Source organism: Grampus griseus (genome assembly GCF_964374135.1).
Source record: "Grampus griseus genome assembly, chromosome: 6".
Lineage (NCBI taxonomy): Eukaryota > Metazoa > Chordata > Mammalia > Artiodactyla > Delphinidae > Grampus > Grampus griseus.
Window position 1 is genome coordinate 5053245 of NC_139000.1, and position 12988 is coordinate 5066232.

The following is a 12988-nucleotide window of genomic DNA, read 5'->3' on the forward strand; positions in this document are numbered from 1 at the left end:
GAAAAGAAAAAGCCAGCTAAAAACTCAGTTCCGGAAAGGGCAAGAAAAGGAGAAGAGAGAAACAGGGAAGGTAGAACACATAGAAAATGGAAAAAAAAAGATGGTAGAAACAAGTGCAAATATATCCATAATATGAATAGCCGTAAATAGACTCAACTCACCAGTTAAGAGACCGTCAGGCTGAGCGGGAAAAAGAAAATCCAGACGGAGGTAGTTTAGAAGAGATGTGCTGAAAACATAAAGATCCAGAAAGTTTAAACATAAAAGGATGGTTAAACATAAACACACACACACACACACACACACATATATATATACATATGAAAACATGTATTTTGATATCAGGCAAATTTGTCTTGTACTTTAAAAGCATCATCAAGAATAGAGACGGTCAGTACATAATGAAAAAGGTTCAAGTTATCCACAAGTTGTAATAAACCTAAATACCTTTATTTATTTGTTTATTTTTTAAATTTTATTTTGATCTGTCTGGTTTTTTTTGTTTCTGTTTTTGTGTTTTAAATTTTTTTCTTTTTTTTTTGTGGTACGCGGGCCTCTCACTGTTGTGGCCTCTCCCGTTGCGGAGCACAGGCTCCGGAAGCGCAGGCTCAGCGGCCATGGCTCACGGGCCCAGCCGCTCAGCGGCATGAGGGATCTTCCCGGACCGGGGCACGAACCTGTGTCCCCTGCATTGGCAGGTGGACTCTCAACCACTGTGCCACCAGGGAAACCCTGTGTTTAAAATTTTTATTGGAGTATAGTTGATTTATAATGCTGTGTTAGTTTCAGGTGTACAGCAAAGTGAATTAGTTATACATATACATATATCCACTCTTTTTTTTTAAGATTTCACTCTTTTTTTTTTAAGATTCTTTTCCCATATAGGCCATCACAGAGTAGTCAGTAAAAATTCCCCGTGCTATACAGCAGGTTCTTTTTTGTTTTTTTAAAAAATAAATTTATTTATTTATTTTCATTTTTGGCTGCGTTGGGTCTTTGTAGCTGTGCACGGGCTTTCTCTAGTTGTGGCGAGTGGGGGCTACTCTTCGTTGTGGTGTGTAGGCTTCTCTTGTTGCGGAGCGTGGGCTCTAGGTGTGCGGGCTTCAGTAGTCGTGGCACGCGGGTTCTAGAGCACAGGCTCAGTAGTTGTGGCGCACGGGCTTAGTTGCTCTACGGCATGTGGATCTTCCCGGATCAGGGATCGAACCCGTGTCCCATGCATTGGCAGGCAGATTCTTAACTACTGCACCACCAGGGAAGTCACTACAGCAGGTTCTTATTATTTATCTATTTTACATACAGTAGTGTGTATATGTCAATCCCTAAATATATATATTTATATATAGATATGTTAATCTTAATATATATATTGAAATAACCTCAAAATACCTAAGGCAAAACCTAACAGACCACCAAGGAAAAACAGACAAGTTCACTTTCACAGGGATTCAACACATCCCTCTCAATCACTTTACCAAAAAAAGTAAAATAAAAATAAAATAACTCAGCAAATACATAGACGATCTGATCAGCTCAGATAACGAGATGGATGTAGTTGACATATATAGAATTCTATATCTAATTACTAGAGAAATTACTTTCTTTACAGGTGGAACGTTTACAACAATCAATCGAAATTAGACCCTAAACATTTCAAAAAAATTTAAGATACTATTCTTCTAAAACATTCTCTCGCCACGGGGGACTTCCCTGGTGGTCCAGTGGGTAAGACTCCACATCCCCAATGGAGGGGGCCTGGGTTCGATCCCTGGTTGGGGAACTAGATCTCACATGCATGCCACAACTAAGAGTCCACATGCTGCAACTAAGAAGTCCACAAGCTGCAATGAAGATCCCACATGCCTCAACAAAGACCTAGCGCAGCCTAAATAAATAAATAAATAAATAAATAATTCTCTCACCACAATTCATATGTGTTAATAACAATAAGATGTCTTATAAAATCTGCCTATATTGGAAAATTGACTAAAAGACTTCCAAGTAACTCATGGATAAAAGAACCAGTCGTAATGAAAATATAAAAATACATAGAACTGAAAAAAAGCGAAAAATAATGCCTATCAAAATGTGTGGGATGGGGACTTCCCTGGTGTCGCAGTGGTTAAGAATCCGCCTGCCAATGCGCAGGGGACACGGGTTTGATCCCTGGTCTGGGAAGATCCCACATGCCACGGAGCAACTAAGCCTGTGCGCCACAAATGCTGAAGCCCGCGCACCTAGAGCCTGTGCTCTGCAACGGGAGAAGCCACCATAATGAGAAGCCCGTGCGCCACAGCAAAGACCCAATGCAGCCCCAAATAAAAAAAATAAAACTAAAAAACAAACAAACAAACAAACAAAATGTGTGGGATGCACGAAAATGGTCCCTCAAGGAAACTTTAAAGTTTAAATGTTTATATGACAAAGAAAGGCTGAAAAGTAAAAAAGTGCCCAACCTAAGAGCTAAGCAAAGAGAAATAGACTAATCCTAACCAAAGTAGAAGGAAGAAGATATTAATGATAGAGTGGAGATTAAAAGAAAATAATATTATAGAGAAGATTAACCAGGAGGGGAGAGAGACACAGGCACAACATTATGGCCGTAAAGAGGGGTATAACTACAAAGAACAGAGAATAAAAAGATAGTACAAGAATACGACCAATAACTTTATGTCAATAAATTTGAAAATGTAGATGGAATGGTCCAAAACTTGGAAAAAATATAACCTACCGAAATGGACCCAAGAAGTAGAACACTTGAATATAACTATTAAAGAGAATTAAATATTCTTTTAAGTATCATGTTAAAGAATAAAAGAGTGAAAGAAAACACCAGGAGTCAGTGATCTACAGGTGAGTTCTGTCGAACGTCTAAGGAACAGAGCCTTCTAATATCACACACAGTTTCCAAGGGAAGAGATGATGGAGAGTCGCACTACGTGGCTGATATAACCTGGAATACTAAACCAGACAAGAACAGTACAAGAAAGGAAAATTATGGACACATGTCACTCATGAACATAAGGGCAAAACTACTAACACATTAGCAAGCTGAATAGAATAGTATATAAAAAAGTGTAATATACATGATGGAATTAGCTCTACCCCACGATTGCAAGAGATGGTTTAATATTAGAAAAATCAATGTCATTTAACACATTAACTGATTAAAGGAGGAAAAACTACAGGATTATCTTAATAGATGCTGAAGAAGTATTTTAAAAAGTTCAACATAAATTTGTGATAGACACTTCTCAGTAATTCAGAAATAGAAGGGAACGTCCTTGGCCTGATAAATGGGGAAAGATTAGCAGCATTCCTTCTGAGATTAGAACTAAGAAATGTTATGTTTCCCATTATTGCTCTTGTTTAACACTGAGTACTGGAAATCCTCCCCTAACTATAAGACTATAAGAAATAAATTAAAAAACACAAGGATTGGGAAAGAGAAAACAAAACACGTTATTTCAGATATGCTCAACGACATAGAAAACCAAAAAGGAGAGTTTAGCAAGATACCTAGATATAAGAACAATACACGAAAGTTAACTGCATTTCTAGATACCAGGACCAAGCAAACGGAAAATGTACTTTAAAAAAGGGGGTGGGGCCAGTCTGAAGAGTGTGAAAATTTTAAGGATCTAAGAATAAGTCTAAAATTTCATTAGTGGTAAGAATTAGGCAGAAAATTATACTAGTTCACAGAAAGAAGTTAAAGAAGACTGAAACAAAAGGACAGATAACCCATGCTTACGGACAGGAGGGTCAGATAGCATAAAAATGACAGTTCTCGGGCTTCCCTGGTGGCACAGTGGTTGAGAGTCCGCCTGCTGATGCAGGGGACGCGGGTTCATGCCCCGGTCCGGGAAGATCCCACATGCTGCGGAGCTGCTGGGCCCGTGAGCCATGGCCCCTGAGCCTGCGCGTCCGGAGCCTGTGCTCCACAGCGGGAGAGGCCACAACAGTGAGAGGCCTGCGTGCCGCAAAAAAAACAAAAAACAAACAAACAAAAAAACCCCAAACTCCCTACAAACAGAAGTCCAGGACCAGATGGCTTCACAGGCGAATTTGCCAAACATACAAAGAAGAACTTATACCAATCCTTCTCAAACTCTTCCAAAAGATTAAAGAGGAGGGAACACTCCCAGAGACATTCTTGAAGGCATCAGCACCCTGATACTAAAACCAGACAAAGACACCACCAAAAAGAAAATGACAGACCAATAACTTTAATGAATATAGATGTAAAAATTCTCAACAAATACTAGCAAACCGAATCCAACAACACATTAAAAAGATCATACACACCACGACCAAGTGGGATTCATCCCAAGTTCACAAGGATGGTTCAACATACGCTAATCGATCAATGGGATACACCACATCAACAAAAGATAAAAATCACGTGATCATCTCAATAGATACAGAAAAAGCATTTGATAAAATTCAACATCCATTCATGATAAAAACTCTTATCAAAGTGGGTATAGAGGGAACATATCTCAACATAATAAAAGCTATTTATGACAAACCTACAGCCAATGTAATACTCAATGGTGAAAAGCTGAACGCCTTCTTGCTAAAATCTGGAACAAGACAAGGATGCCCACTCTCACCACTTCTGTTCAGCATAGTATTGGAAGTCCTAGCTACAGCAAATCAGACTAGAAAAAGAAATAAACGTTTTCTAAACTGGAAAGGAAGAGGTAAAGTTGTCATTATGTGCAGATGACGTGATACTATATATAGAAAACCCTAAAGACTCTACACAGAAACTACTGGAACTGATAAACAAATTCAGCAAGGTAGCAGGATACAAAATTCACATACGGAAATCGGTTGAGTTTCTTTACACTAACGATGAAATATCAGAAAGGGAATGTAAAAAAACCAATCTCTTTTAAAGTCACAGCCAAAAAATTAAATACTTAGGAATAAACCTAACCAAGGAGGTTAAAGACATATGCTGAGGACTGTAAATCATTAATAAAGGAAATTGAAGAGACTTGATCTGCTTACCCACCTGAGATGTCCAAGAGTTATGTCCAAGGATGGAGACTCTGGGGCAGCCGATTCTCAAAGCAACCCCGTTCCCCCCATTTTAGAGATGCCCAAACTGAGGATCTGAGCCGTCAAGAGACTTGCCCAAAGTCGCGCAGACACTGGTGGGAAGTCAGTGCTGCAGCCCAGACCTGCTGACCCAAAGCCAGTGTTTAGGTTCATCTGCAGGAGCAAACATGACTGAACTAATAGCCCAGCGCCTCTGGCAGTAGCACGTCTTCCACAAGCAGGATACACACAAACCAGTTTCCGGGGGGGATGCTTCCCTCCTCCTTCTCATGCACAGTGGGGACGGTAGAGTTAGGTGCCCAGATCTTCCGAAACCTGCCTGGACTAAAGTCTCAGAGGCTCAGGCCATGCCCGAGATGGACGCCATTGGCTTTTCCAGCTGAGGGTCCTGGAGGTCAGGGTTGATGGTTCTCAACTTTGCCTGTAAGTGGAATCACCTGGGGAGCTTGAAAAAAAAATTTCCCATCTGGAGACCCCACCCCAGACCAATTACATCCAACCCTCTGCAGGTGGGACCTGGGCTTCCTTATTTTTCTAATATTTGGAAAGCCCCGTGCTCCGCCCTGTTCTTCACGTTCCAGGAGAAGCCACCTCCCTCCAGGGACTTCTAATTTTGTTCACCAGTGTGACCTCGCTCTCAGCGTGCCAGGCTGCTGACCTGCCCAGGTGAGGGCCCTTCAACACACTTTAGACTCCTTAACAAGGGAAGGGCACGTGACAGGGTGGGCAATTCACAAGGAACAAATACAAACGGTTAACAAGCTTAAGAGAAAAGGTTTAGTCTGTATGAGTTTGCCAGGGCCGCCATCACAAGAGCCCACAGACCGGGTGCCTTAAAGAACGGAATTTTTGCTTTCTCACCATTCTGGAGGTTGGAAGTGTAAGATCAAGGTGTCAGCAGGTTTGGTTTCTCCTGAGGCCTCGCTCCTCGGCCTGCACGTGGCCTTTGGGTGTGTGCGTGCCTCGCTTATAAGGACACCAGTCACATTGGACGAGGGCCCGCCCTAAATACCTCATTTGAACTTAGTCACATGTTAAAAGGTCTTATTTCCAAATACAGTCACATTCTGAGGTCCTGGGAGTTAGGGTTTCAACACGTGAATTTGGGGTAGGGGACACAATTCAGCCTATAGCAGTTTCCTTAGCACAGTGATTGTGAGAGGCAAAAAGAAAACAAGGGAGTATAAACTCTTACAATCAGATTGACGTGGTTATAAAGGTAGAGAACTCTTTGTGTGATCACTTTCTTACCCTACTAGAGAACGAGTAAGTTGGTGAAACTTTTCTGGTGATCTGTTTGGTAATATCAAAAACCTTTTAAAAAGTTATACACACATACAAACACACACACACACACTGCTGGGTCTAGCAATTCCACTGCCAGAAATTCAACACAAAATAAGGCAGCTGTCCTGTTCGGAGAGGTACAGAGAAGGGTTATACCTGCATTACCCATATTTGCAGAAAATCTGGGGTCCACTTCAATACCCACTAGGAATAGTTATGATGAAAAAACAGATACCAAGTGTGGGCGAGGATGGAGAGAAACAAGAACCCTCATACGCTGCTGGAGGGAATGTAAAATGGCACAGCTACTGTGGAAAACACTTTGGTAGTTCCTCCAAAAATCACACATGGAATTACCAATGACCCAGCAGTTCCACTCTGAGGCATGTGCCATAAAGAACTGAAGACAGGTTCTCAGCAAATAACCTGTACACAAATGTTCACTGCAGCATTGTTCACCACAGCCAAGAGAGGCAGACAACACAGGTGTCCATCAAGGGAGGAATGGAGAGCCGAATTGTGGTCCATCCACATGATGGGACATTATTCAGTCATAAAAAGGAACAAAGTACGGATACCTGCCACAACATGAATGAACCTTGAAGACATTACACTAATTGAAAGAAGCCAGACACAGGAAGTCACATAGTCTATGATTCCATTCACATGAAATGTCCAGAATAAGCAACTCCATAGAGACAGAGAGCAGACTGATGTCTTCTAGGAGTTGGGGGGAGGGAGGACGGGGGCCAATTGCTTGATGGGTCCTGGATTTCCTTGCGAATGATGAAAATATTTTGGAATTAGACAGAGGTAGTGGTTGCACAACCTTGCAAATGTGTTAAATGCTACTGAATTGTACACTTTATTTTTTTGGCTGCTCCGGGTCTTAGTTGCAGCACACAGGATCTTCGTTGAGGCATGCGGGATCTCTCGTTGTGGTGTGCGGGCTTCTCTCTAATTGTGGCACACGGGTTTTCTCTTCTCTTCTCTAGTTGTGGCGTGCAGGTTCCAGAGCGCGTGGGCTCTGGAGTTTGCAGCACACGAACTCTAGTTGAGGGGCGCGAGCTCAGTAGTTGTGGCACGTGGGCTTAGTTGCCCAGCGGCATGTGGGATCTTAGTTCCCCGACCAGGGATAGAACCCGCATCCCCTGCATTGCAAGGCGGATTCTCTACCACTGGACCACCAGGGAAGTCCCCTGTACACTTTAAATTGGTTAATTTTATGTTATGTGAATTGCACTGCAATTAAAGACAAACAAACTGGTAGCAATCTAAATATCAAATAAGAGTCTCTTCCACACAAGGAATCACTTGAGGCTGCTATCAGTCAAGATGGAGATGTTGAATTATTGGTGCAGGAAGATGTTCACAATATGTTAATAAATAATAAAAGCAGGTTACAAAACTATGGCGTATAATGGCTTTTTTGTCAAAATACGTCTCTGTTTTTATGAACGCGAAGAAAAACGTCTGCAAGGAATAAGCAAAACATGTTTGCTTTTGGTTTTCCTGTATTTGTCATGAAATAATGAAAATGTCTTCTTATGTAACCAAAAAGCATGATAACCAGATACTTCCTTAAAGGAATTAATCCTGTTCTCTGCGAGACTCTCAGGGGACTCATCACACATCTGTTGGCCCCGGGCTCAGGACTAGAATTCCTCTCTTGCCAGGGAGGAGGCGGGGAGGCTGTCCAGGTCACGTGTGGAGGGGCAGGTCTGCATCTTCCTCCAGGACCCCCTCTCCCTGAGCTAAGCCCCTCCTACGACCTTGCTGGTCCCTGTCCCTCTACAAAACTTTCTTGAAGGATTTAAGCTGAGGAATCAGGACTTCAAGACACACTTGCCCTGACTTGTCCCCCAGCAATAGAAGCAGCACCGGTTGGGGATGAGGCCAAGCTGGCCTCGGGGGCTCAGATTGCATCTCTGACCCCAGCTGGATGTCCCTCCTTGAGGCCCAGCCCAGGCTTCGGGTCAGGGTGGGGTTTCCCAGGGCTTGGCCGTTGCTGCCACATCTCACGGCTGGGCTGTTGGTGAGAGGAGCTTTCCCAGGGTCCCAGCAAGCCCCCCACTCCTGCCGGAAGCCCTTCCTTTTCCCACCAGCAAGCTGAGTCCTGGGCCAGACTATTGAAAACCGTAACTGGGGGCCTGGAGCTGCGCTGTGGCCAGAGGAGCAGCTGTGGCTCTAATTACCAGATCAAGAGAAGGTCTTAGAAATTCTCCCAGGGAAACAGCATGTCCTGGGCTGGGCCTCATGATGACTTCATGAATTTGTGTCTCTGTGTGTGTGTGTGTGTGTGTACGAATGTATACATGTTATGGTTGCCAGATAAAATACAGACATCTGGTTAAACGTGAATGTCAGACAAATGAACAGTTTTTTAGTATAACCAAGATTGCATCCTGTATTATTTTTATTTTCTCAATCTGGCAAGCCTGATACCTGTAAACATGGGCTTGCAGAGAACTAGCAAGTGTCTACACTGTGCAAGAACACACACGTGTGTGTATAAACGTAGGCAAGGCCAGGTGTGTACATAGACACTGAGGTGCGTGCACACCAGAACGCAGGTGTAGAGATTTCACTGTGTGTGAGCGGTGCATGGCTGTGAAACCTTTGGTATGTTAAGTGAGTGTATAAAAGTATCTGTGTACAAAGATGATCATGTACGTGTTTCCACGTTTGCATCTACGTGTGTGTACACCAAAGCACGTGAAGTGTCGGATGTGGAAGTGTTCACGTACATGCACGTTACAGGACATTAAAGCTGGAAGGAAGCTTGGAGATCTCGCGCACGTAATTGTAAACGTGAGAACACCGAGGCCGGCCAGCCAGACCACCTGTGTGTGTGCACGCACGCGAGTGTGCCTGAGCTCTGGGGGTGGTGGCAAGCACGGGAGGGCTCTCTGACTGTCACCTCGTGCCAGGCACTGCGGCCCACAATCACCACAGCAGCCGCCTTCTTCTGAGGCCCATTTCCCAAGGGGAAGTTCAGGTGCAGTGTGGCCAGAGCCCCAGCCTCGCCCTGTCTGGCAGACACGTGTGCCTGCACGTGGGTTACGTAAATGCTGGGGCCCGGAGCTGCAGCCAGATGTTCTGTCTCCTCCTGGAGCCAGATGGCGGCTGATCTGGGAGTTTCTGCATTTTTCTAGCTCCTGCCGTCCCCTTCTCCTGCCCTTTCTGGACTTTTCCCCAGGCAGGGCAGGGGCTGGGGACACAGGGACCTTGAACTGGACCAATTGCCTCATCTGGGAAGTGGCTTCCCCCAGGCAGGGGCTTGGTGATGGTGTCTTGGTAGACGCCCACGCCCCCAGGGCAGCTCTTAGCTTGGTGGTCTCCCTACGTCGCCCCAGAGCAGACCTGCCCCCAACTCACCTGGCCTGTGTCCCATTCTCCCCCGAGCTTTTCCCTCTTCCAGGTGACAGGCGATAGCCAGCTGACCTAATAAACCCACGTAGTAGTTTCCCAGGGCTGTCACCATGAGGGACCACAGACTGGGTGGCTTTAACAACAGACACGTCTTTCCTCACTGTTCTGGAAGCTGGAAGTCCGAGATCGAGGCCTCTCTCCTTGGCTCGCAGAGGGCCGTTCTCTCCCTGTGTCTTCACACGGTCTTCCCTCTGTGTGTCTGTGTCCAGCTTTGTTTCTTATAAGGACACCTGTGCTGTTGGATGAGGGCCCATCCTAATGAGCTCAGTTTAACTTCATTGCCTCTTTAAAGGTCCTATCTTCAAATACAGTCACATTCTGAGGTCCTGGCGGTTGAGATTTCGATATATGAATGTTTTGGTGGGGGTGAGGGCACAATGCAGCCAGTTAGCACCCACGGTAGAGTGTTCTTGGGAGCGGGCTTCTCCCAGCTGCACCAGCGCCAGGCAACGGCTGTTGGGGGTCTTCAGAACCCCAATTTCCTGCTTTTTATTTTGACAACTGAGAACTTTACTGGGGGCCAAACAGACACACTACAAAGATGCAGAGCCAGGTCAGAGGTGACCTCCTCAGCCCTGAGCCCCAGCTCTGTGGGAAGGACGGTTTGGACAGCATGGAGGGGAAACGTGACAGCTCAGGGTGGGAGGGGTCGGTTCCCACCCCCTTTGCCCACCCATAGCCTGAAGCCAGGGAGTGCGGGGTTGAGGGGGGGTGTTCAGGGCAGGCTCCATAGTGCCTGGGGCACTTGGTATGGCCCTGACACACTTCCTGGGCCTCAGTGTCTCCATGTGTGAAAAGAGGCCGCTGGGCCCACCATGACCTGGGTAGGTGCCCATCTCCAGGTTCCAGTCCCCACTGACCCCTGCCCATCCAAGCCCCGAAGCATCCTGTCCTGTCCCAAGTGCCCAGCGGGGACTCATGGTCCTTTGGGGGTATGTGTGGCCCGAGCAGCTCTGCCTTCCTTTCTCAACCCTTCTGTGAGCCGGGCCCAGGGCTGGGTGCTCTGGGTGCTCTAGCTTTAATCCTCACACCTGCGCAAGGTAAGCATCATCCCCATTTTATAGAGGGGGAAACTGAGGCTCAGAAGGGTTCAGCGACTTGTCAGTGCCGGAATTTGAACCCGGGGATCTGACTCCCATGTGTGTGCTCCTCCCTCGAGACCACCCTGCTCAAACCGCCACCCCAGCCTGTCCCTGAGCCCCCTCGGCCCTCCAACCACGTGACCTCGACAGAGGAAATGCAGGGAGGCTTCTGTGTTTTGGGAAGTGATCGCACTGGCCATGGCAGCTGGGGGTGGTGCCAGGAGGTAGGAGAGCACTGGGCAAGTTCAGGACCAACTCCAGGCTCCAGGAGGAGCAGGTGGGTTGGAGCAAGGAAGTGGGGGAGGACGCCTCACGTTGAGGGAGAACTTTGGGGGCTACTCAGGGGCTGGGGGGGGCCTTGTTTCCCACCATACCCAACATCCGGGTCAGGCGGGACCCACGGAGTCCGGCCGAGGTGGACCTCAGACAACACAGGCTGCCGTCCAGCACAGTGGGATTTGACTCTGTTAGAAAAAAGTGGGGCTTCCCTGGTGGCGCAGTGGTTGAGAGTCCGCCTGCCGATGCAGGGGACGCGGGTTCGTGCCCCGGTCCGGGAAGATCCCACCTGCCGCGGAGCGGCTGGGCCCATGAACCATGGTCGCTGAGCCTGCGCGTCCGGAGCCTGTGCTCCGCAGTGGGAGAGGCCACAACAGTGAGAGGCCCGCATACTGCAAAAAAAAAAAGAAAAAAAATAGAAAAAAGCCAACCCACCCCTGTGCTGCCGCTTCACCAGTCCAGCCTCCCTTCAACGTTGGTGCGTGCCCTGCGCTTCTGTTTTCCAGAGGGTTCTCTGCTCTGCAGCCTGGGTTCCAATCCTGACTCGGCCACGTCCTACCTGAGTGACCTTGGAGAAATGACTTTTGCTCTCTGAGCCTCAGTCTCCCCACCTGTAAAATAGGGGTAAGGTCGTCATAAGGATTCAGCGAGATGAGGCAGGTGGAGGATTTAGGAAGTCGTAACCCCCCGCACCCCACCCCCAACCCAAGTCATGAGTCGGACGTCAGTTCCATGGAGAGGCTGGTCTCTGAGAGGTCAGGAATGATAGACAGAAATCGAGGGGTAAAAAAAGAGATGATATGGATTCTATACAAACCCCTCCAGAAAAACAGAAGAGGCCAGCTTCACCCTGACAACCGAAGCGGACACAGACAGATCGAGGAAACAACACAAACACCCCCCATGGACAGAGAGGCAAAGATCCTTAACAAAATCTTTATCCAGCGCAAAGCAGTGATATTTAGAAAAGGCAGTGCAGCTTGACCACTTGGGGTTTACCCCAGGTACGCAGAATAGGTTTACCATTGAGAACCAAATATTATAATTGACCGTAAAAAAGGGGGAGTGGCTGTTGGCTTCGATCACCAAAGCGCATTAACTATGTCTGAGGGAGCACACACACTCCGCGTCTCCGGTTCCATCACTGGGGCCCTCTCGGCTGTCACCCCACCTCCCGCCGCCTGCCCGCCTCCGCCCAGGGTCTCTCCAGGAACGGGTATGACGGCGAGTTCCTCCCTCCCTCCCCGGCTCTGCTCTTGAGGGCTCCCCCAGGGGTTCCGTCCAGGATGGCAGGGTGGACCCTGCGCCAGGTGCCCAGGTAGGGAGTGTCCCTGAGTCATACATGACCCGACAGGGACCACTGTCATCCCTGTCTGACAGATTAGGACACCAGGCTTGGAGAGGGCATGTGACTGCTGTGTCAGTGCTGGCGCTGAGCCCAGGGCTCCAGCACCTGGTGTTGCTGACACCTCACAGGACAGGATGCCGACCGCCTCTCCAGGGAGACTTTTCTCCTAATCGGTTGTTAGGCACTTGGATTCCACTGCCCACCCTGAGCTTAAGCGGTCTGCTGAGAGCCCTCCATTCTTCAGAAAACCCCTCCTCATCTTAAAGGCTCCAGAGACCACCATCCACCCCTGCAGAGACAGAGGCCCTGGGGACCCGCTGGGGATGTGGGCCTTGGAGGGCAGCAGCCCGTCCCCAGCCCAAAGCTGGAGCCGATTCGCCCAGGATGATGGGTTCCCGGATTCCCGAGGTCACCCCTCCTGCTCAGCGTCTCATGGAGCATCTATGGGAACGGGCAGAATGTATTTTGAAGACTCTGCAACCAGCCAGTGTTC

At 47.4% G+C, this 12988-nt stretch overlaps 1 protein-coding gene across 1 annotated transcript in view; it reads right to left on the reverse strand.

Moving 5' to 3' along the window:
- PRRC2B (proline rich coiled-coil 2B) overlaps window positions 1-11748 on the reverse strand; it is a 139861-nt gene extending 128113 nt beyond the window's left edge. Inside the window, exons 1-2 of the mRNA XM_082657064.1 lie at window positions 11583-11748; window positions 162-229 (exon numbers count right to left, since the gene is read on the reverse strand). The gene's annotated coding sequence lies outside the window, so the exon portion shown is untranslated. The remainder of the gene's footprint in view (window positions 1-161; window positions 230-11582) is intronic.
- Between the last annotated feature and the right edge of the window lie 1240 nt (window positions 11749-12988).